We start from the raw sequence: 7,060 nt of genomic DNA, 5'->3' as shown, positions 1-7,060 counted from the left end.
CATTGGCTGACGACCGGACAACACCCACCGACCACTGGCTGAGGAGGGGGGAGGGGGGAGGGGTTGAGGAGGTTGTAAACAGGGGTCTGTTCAGGAGGGCGACAACGTTACCGAACGTTCAGATATAAATACACTATGTAGAACAAACATGTAACTCATGTCATGTAGAATATGATAAAGAAAGCGTTAGTTCTTTTTACGTTTCCAAAGAAAAGAGCTGAGCTTGGAACTGAGGAGAGTCAGAGGAGTGAGATGGAAACCGTTACAGTCAAAACTCAATTACCAGGAGAATTCTCCCTCTCTCTCTCTTTCTCTCTCTCCCTCCCTCCTCTCTTTTTCTATCTTGCTCCACTCTCTCATGAGAATGTCTCAATATAGACCTATGTAAAGTCAAAGTGTCCCTCTCCATCTCCCTCTTGTCTCTTCACAGTGAGCAAATTGAAGAGAAAAGAGGGAGGGAACAGAAGAGTTAACTATACAATTATCTTAATCTTTGATTAAATCTCTTACTTTAGTTAAGTCACTCATTTGTCAAAAAGGGCTGTTCCAGTCACATAGGTTAACCCCTCACTGACTGACTGTTACTGTTTCAGGGTGACACCTCCCGGTTTTGACCCTGCTTATAGTCAAGGTGACCCAGTGGAGTGTGAGGGATCTGGGGCCTGGTGGAGCTCCAGGAGCCTGGCTCTTGCCTGAGCAGCCAAGCCCAGCCACAGCTGCCTTCCCATGGTTGAGAGAAATGTGATATGGGGGTATGCAGAAGGTTAATGTGCATGTGGACAGAGAGGGGGTGGGGGGGTTAGGTTGCCCCCAGCAGATCATTCAGACTACTATGCTGCCTCCATCTGGCCACCAGAGTGTATTACACTGCCCTGTAAAAACACAATAGTAACAGCTGATAAGAGGAGCATTGACACCTATTAGCCACTAGATGGCTCCAGCAGCCCTCTAGCACCTGCTAATGCTCTCAGTGCAGTTTACATTAAGATTTCAGTCATTTAGCAGACGCTCTTATCCAGAGTGATTTACAGGAGCAATTACAATTGAGTGCCTTGCTCAAGGGCACATCGACACATTTTTAATCTAGGGGATTCGAACCAGCAACCTTTCAGTTACCCGCTGGGATACCTGTCGCCCCGACTCAACAGTCTACAGTGTCTTCCTCTCATCAAATCATATCAAAGCAAACTTTATTTGTCACAGGTGTAGATCTTACCGTGAAACGCTTACTTACAAGCCCTTAACCAACAGTACAGTTCAAGAAGAGTTAAGAAAATATTTACCAAATAAACTAAAGTAAGAAATAATAAAAAGTAACACAATAAAATAAGAATAGCGAGGCTATATACAGGGGGTACAGGTACCGAGTCAGTGTGGGGGGGTACAGGTTAGTTGTACATACCCTCTTCTCCTCATATAACCCATATATCCCATGCATCTGATCTGACAACACATCAGACTGAGGAAAGTAGTATGGAGCATGACTATAATGTTTACTTTGTCTAGTCCAGTTTTTTCACATCAGTGCAGGTTGAGGGAAGTAGATTAAGAAAATAAAATACAGTCGATTATTGAGACCAGGGCTGTCTACAGTAGATTATTGAGACCAGGGCTGTCTACAGTAAATGATTGAGACCAGGGGTGTCTACAGTAAATTCTTGAGACCAGGGGTGTCTACAGTAAATTATTGAGACCAGGGGTGTCTACAGTAAATTATTGAGACCAGGGGTGTCTACAGTAAATTATTGAGACCAGGGGTGTCTACAGTAGATTATTGAGACCAGGGGTGTCTACAGTAGAGTATTGCGGTCAGTGGTGTCTACAGTAAATTATTGAGACCAGGGGTGTCTACAGTAGATTATTGCGGTCAGTGGTATCTCTGTAGAAGGAAACTACAGTAGATTATTGAGACCAGGGGTGTCTACAGTAGATTATTGAGACCAGGGGTGTCTACAGTAAATAATTGAGACCAGGGGTGTCTACAGTAGATTATTGAGACCAGGGGTGTCTACAGTAGATTATTGAGACCAGGGGTGTCTACAGTAGATTATTGAGACCAGGGGTGTCTACAGTAGATTATTGAGACCAGGGGTGTCTACAGTAGATTATTGAGACCAGGGGTGTCTACAGTAGATTATTGAGACCAGTGGTGTCTACAGTAGATTATTGAGACCAGGGGTGTCTACAGTAGATTATTGAGACCAGGGGTGTCTACAGTAGATTATTGAGACCAGTGGTGTCTACAGTAGATTATTGAGACCAGGGGTGTCTACAGTAGATTATTGAGACCAGGGGTGTCTACAGTAGATTATTGCGGTCAGTGGTATCTCTGTAGAAGGAAACTACAGTAGATTATTGAGACCAGGGGTGTCTACAGTATATTGAGACTAGGGGTGCCTAGTGTGTAATGCATCAGTGTGTGTGTGTGTGTGTGTGTGTGTGTGTGTGTGTGTGTGTGTGTGTGTGTGTGTGTGTGTGTGTGTGTGTGTGTGTGTGTGTGTGTGTGTGTGTGTGTGTGTGTGTGTGTGTGTGTGTGTGTGTGTGTGCGTGTGCGTGTGTGTGTGTAGGAAGGTTGAGAGGTGAAGAGTTGAAAAGGTTCCCACGAGAACGCCCCAGTTGTATGTCTCTTTGCAGGAAGCTGTGGTTGCTGTGGTTTCGTTTCGTGTCTGTCTGTTTGTTCACGTCTCAGATGGATCTCCAGTTGGCCTCCTCAGGTGTGTGTGTGTGTGTGTGTGTGTGTGTGTGTGTGTGTGTGTGTGTGTGTGTGTGTGTGTGTGTGTGTGTGTGTGTGTGTGTGTGTGTGTGTGTGTGTGTGTGTGTGTGTGTGTGTGTGTGTGTGTGTGTGTGTGTGTGTGTGTGCGTGACACTGCAGTCAGGTGGTGTCGCCCCATATGTCATGTGACCCGGACGAAAACTTCACAGGATGTATAGCCTGGTTCTATGCTGCGTTCTCATGCTATCCGAGTTATCGGAAGTTCCGACTGGGAAGTTTCACTTGAACGACCCTCTAAATCGAAAATGTTGTTTCCAGAGTTGCGAAGTTTCACCACTGACCTTTGACCTTTTCAACCAAAAGATGACGACAAATCCCTTTTTGACAACTACAATATGGATAATTTAGCTGGTTTGACCATATTGTCAATGTTAAGCAAGCTAGCTAACTTTATTATGAGCAACGTTAGCTAGCTTATCAAGCTAGCAAAAATCTTATTGGTTGAAAAATAGTTTAGACCTAAAAACACATGAATGAAACAAAGTCGCATTTCCGACAACACAACTAGGAAACAGGAAGCTCTGACGAGCACCTGAACACAGCATAAATTCAGAAAGACCAGGGAGAGGTCGTGATGATATGAGAAGGGGAAAACCGTTGTATAACGTTAGTCAAAACCCAAGACTTCCTACATCTTTGATTATAACCTTAGCTCAACAGTCTATCAACCACAAACCACAGGCCAAAGGGAACAAAAGCATTGTACACTGCAGTTGCATGTTCCACAGAGAGAAGTGGATATGATCATTTATTAGCAAACAGTCATAATCACATTAATACCTTCACACCGCTTTTTCACAATATGTAGCTACAGCTATATTAAATAAAGCTAAGATTTAATGTAGAAAATGCAGAATTGTTTTATAGAATGAAAAATGTCCTTCCTGAAGAGGTCCAGGGAGGGGCTAGAGGTTTCTCCCCTCAGTTCATCTGGCCCAGAGACAGCAACTGAGTTGGCTCTTCAACACCACTGAAACACACACGCACACACACATATACGCTGCCCTTAGACACACACACGCTTACAGCAACATCACACGTTGTGACACAGTTGCAACAATGCTACAGCTACAATACTATCTCTTTGGTAGTATTTCTACAATGCTGTATCTTTAATATTATCTGTACAATGCTATCTCTTCAATATTATCTCTATAATGATATCTCTTTAATATTATCTCTACAATGCTATCTCTTTAATATTATCCCTACAATACTATCACTTTAATATTATCCCTACAATACTATCTCTTTAATATGATCTGTACAATGTTATCTCTTCAATATTATCTCTACAATGATATCTCTTTAATATTATATCTACAATGCTATCTCTTTAATATTATCTCTACAATGCTATCTCTTCAATATTATCTCTACAATGATATCTCTTCAATATTATCTCGACAGTGATATCCCTTTAATATTATCTCTACAATGCTATCTCTTTAATATTATCCCTACAATACTATCACTTTAATATTATCTCGACAATGATATCTCTTTAATATTATCTCTGCAATGCTATCTCTTTAATTTTATCTCTACAATGCTATCTCAAATATTATCTCTACAATACTATCTCTTAAATATTATCTCTACAATGCTATCTCTTTAATATTATCTCTACAATGGTATCTCAAATAGTATCTCTACAATACTATATCTTAAATATTATCTCTACAATGCTATCTCTAAAATACTCTTTACAATACTATGGCTACAGCATACATAAAGTGAACACTCTGGGGCCCCTCCTACCTGAGGATGTATGTGACACAAGCGACGAAGAGTGGCGGTGAGGGCTTAGATTGGTGTGGCTGTGATGGGCGGGGTTTGGAGATGACAGCACTGTGAGTCTCTGCCCACATGTACCCTCCCCCTCTAACCAGCACCCTGTACACCCCACTCACTGACTGACCCTTAGAACACACTGGAGGGGGTGGGGGGGGGGGGGGGTAGAGGAAGAGCATCTTATTAGTGCCTCTAATATAGGACATACGAGAGTGTGTGTGTGTGTGTGTGTGTGTGTGTGTGTGTGTGTGTGTGTGTGTGTGTGTGTGTGTGTGTGTGTGTGTGTGTGTGTGTGTGTGTGTGTCTACTCACGGTTTAGGTGGCTTTTGGTCAGAGTGTGTAGGTCCAGAGTGTGACACAGATCATACACAGAGACACCCAGCAACTCCTCTGGACGATAACTTAACAACCCAGTCACCCTACAACACACACACACACACACACACACACACACACACACACACACACACACACACACACACACACACACACACACACACACACACACACACACACACACACACACACACACACACAAACAGATGATGGTTTTGTGTATATTTGATGTTTGTGGGAGTGCGCGTGTATCTGTATGTTTGTGCATGCGTGTGTTTGTGTGTGAATCTGAGTGTGTGTGTTACCTTTGGTCACAGTAAGTGAACCTCATGTCCATGCTGTGATGGCTGGTGAAGGTGTGTGTGTGTAGGAGTGTGTGTGTGAGGGACAGGGGCTGGCAGGTGAAGAGCACACAAGTAAAAGAGGGTCCTGACACACACACCTTCAAACACCCTCGACACTGCAGCACCTGACACAACAACAGTAACACACACACACGTAAACACACACATTTAACTGGAATTTACAAATGGTAAATACACCTTTTTCTAGTCACCAAAAATATGTTGTTTGTCAACCCTATCATGATGACATGCCACAGGGACAATTTGGCACGAAAAGTGTTACTGAAAGTTTGTTTGAAGTTAATCGTCACCCTCCAGCCGGCTGATCGGAGGTTGACAGTTCTTCCTTTGTGAGTCACTGTACACTTCATCCTCATCAGAAAGTCTCTCAGCCCTCCACAACCGCTCTGCCCTGGAAGTACAAACAAACACAATACAACCAGCACACAACTATCACACAACCATTTCACAACTATCGCACGACCATTTCACAACTATCAAGCAACCATTTCACAACTATCACACAACCATTTCACAACTATCAAGCAACCATTTCACAACTATCACACAACCATTTCACAACTATCAAGCAACTGTCTCACAAATATCACACAGCTATTTCACAACTATCACACAACCATTTCACAACTATCACACAACCATTTCACAACTATCGCACAACCATTTCACAACTATCACACAACCATTTCAGAATAATGTCTTGACTTAGATATTCAGCAAATTTTGGGACGAAATATTTTGTAAAGAAATACCATACCTATTTAGTAAAAGCAGAACAAACCCCCCTAAGACACATACAGTACCAGTCAAAAGTTTGGACACACCACCTCATTCAAGAAATCTATTTTATTTTTACAATTTTACAAATTTGTAGAATTATAGTGAAGACACCAAAACTATGAAATAACACATATAGAATCATGTAGTAACCCAAAAAGTGTTAAACAAATCAAAATATATTTTATATGTTTGATTCTTCAAAGTAGCCATCCTTGATGACAGCTTTGCACACTCTTGGCATTCTCTCAACCAGGTTCACCTGAAATGCTTTTCCAACAGTCTTGAAGGAGTTCCCACATTTGCTGAGCACTTGCTGGCTGCTTTTCATTCAATCTGCGGTCCAACTCATCCCAAACCATCTCAATTCGGTTGAGGTCGGGTGATTGTGGAGGCCAGGTTATCTGATGCAGCACTCCATCACTCTCATTCTTGGTCAAATAGCCCTTACATAGCCTGAAGGTGTGTTTTGTGTCATTGTCCTGTTGAAAAACAAATGATAGTCCCACTAAGCGCAAACCAGATGGGATGGTGTATTGCTGCAGAATGCTGTGGTAGCCATGCTGGTTAAGTGTGCCTTGAATTCTAAATAAATCACTGACAGTGTCACCAGCAAAGCACCCCCACACCATCACACCTCCTCCTCCATGCTTCACGGTGGGAACCACACATATGGAGATCATCCGTTCACCTACTCTGCGTCTCACAAAGACACAGCGGTTGAATCCAAAAATCTCAAATTTGGACTCATCAGACCAAAGGACAGATTTCCATCGTGTTTCTTGGCCCAAGCAAGTCTCTTCTTCTTATTGCTGTCCTTTAGTAGTGTTTTGTTTGCAGCAATTCGACCATGAAGACCTGATTCACAGAGTCTCCTCTGGACAGTTGACGTTGAGATGTGTCTGTTACTTGAACTCTGTGAAGCATTTATTTGGGCTGCAATTTCAGAGGCTGGTAACTCTGGGTCTTCCTTTCCTGTGGCGGTCCTCATGAGAGCTAGTTTCATCATAGCACT

At 42.6% G+C, this 7,060-nt stretch overlaps 1 long non-coding RNA gene across 1 annotated transcript; it reads right to left on the bottom strand.

The window, feature by feature from the left end:
• Positions 1-3,486: 3,486 nt before the first annotated feature.
• Positions 3,487-5,389, bottom strand: LOC139569696 (uncharacterized). Its single transcript, XR_011673925.1, has 3 exons — positions 4,880-5,389; positions 4,535-4,706; positions 3,487-3,743 (listed from the first exon to the last, which is right to left on the bottom strand). It is a non-coding gene; the product is annotated as an uncharacterized lncRNA (long non-coding RNA).
• Positions 5,390-7,060: the final 1,671 nt, after the last annotated feature.

Source organism: Salvelinus alpinus, chromosome 3 (genome assembly GCF_045679555.1).
Source record: "Salvelinus alpinus chromosome 3, SLU_Salpinus.1, whole genome shotgun sequence".
In the NCBI taxonomy this organism is placed as follows: Eukaryota; Metazoa; Chordata; class Actinopteri; order Salmoniformes; family Salmonidae; genus Salvelinus; species Salvelinus alpinus.
This window is presented reverse-complemented; position numbering and strand designations above follow the sequence as displayed.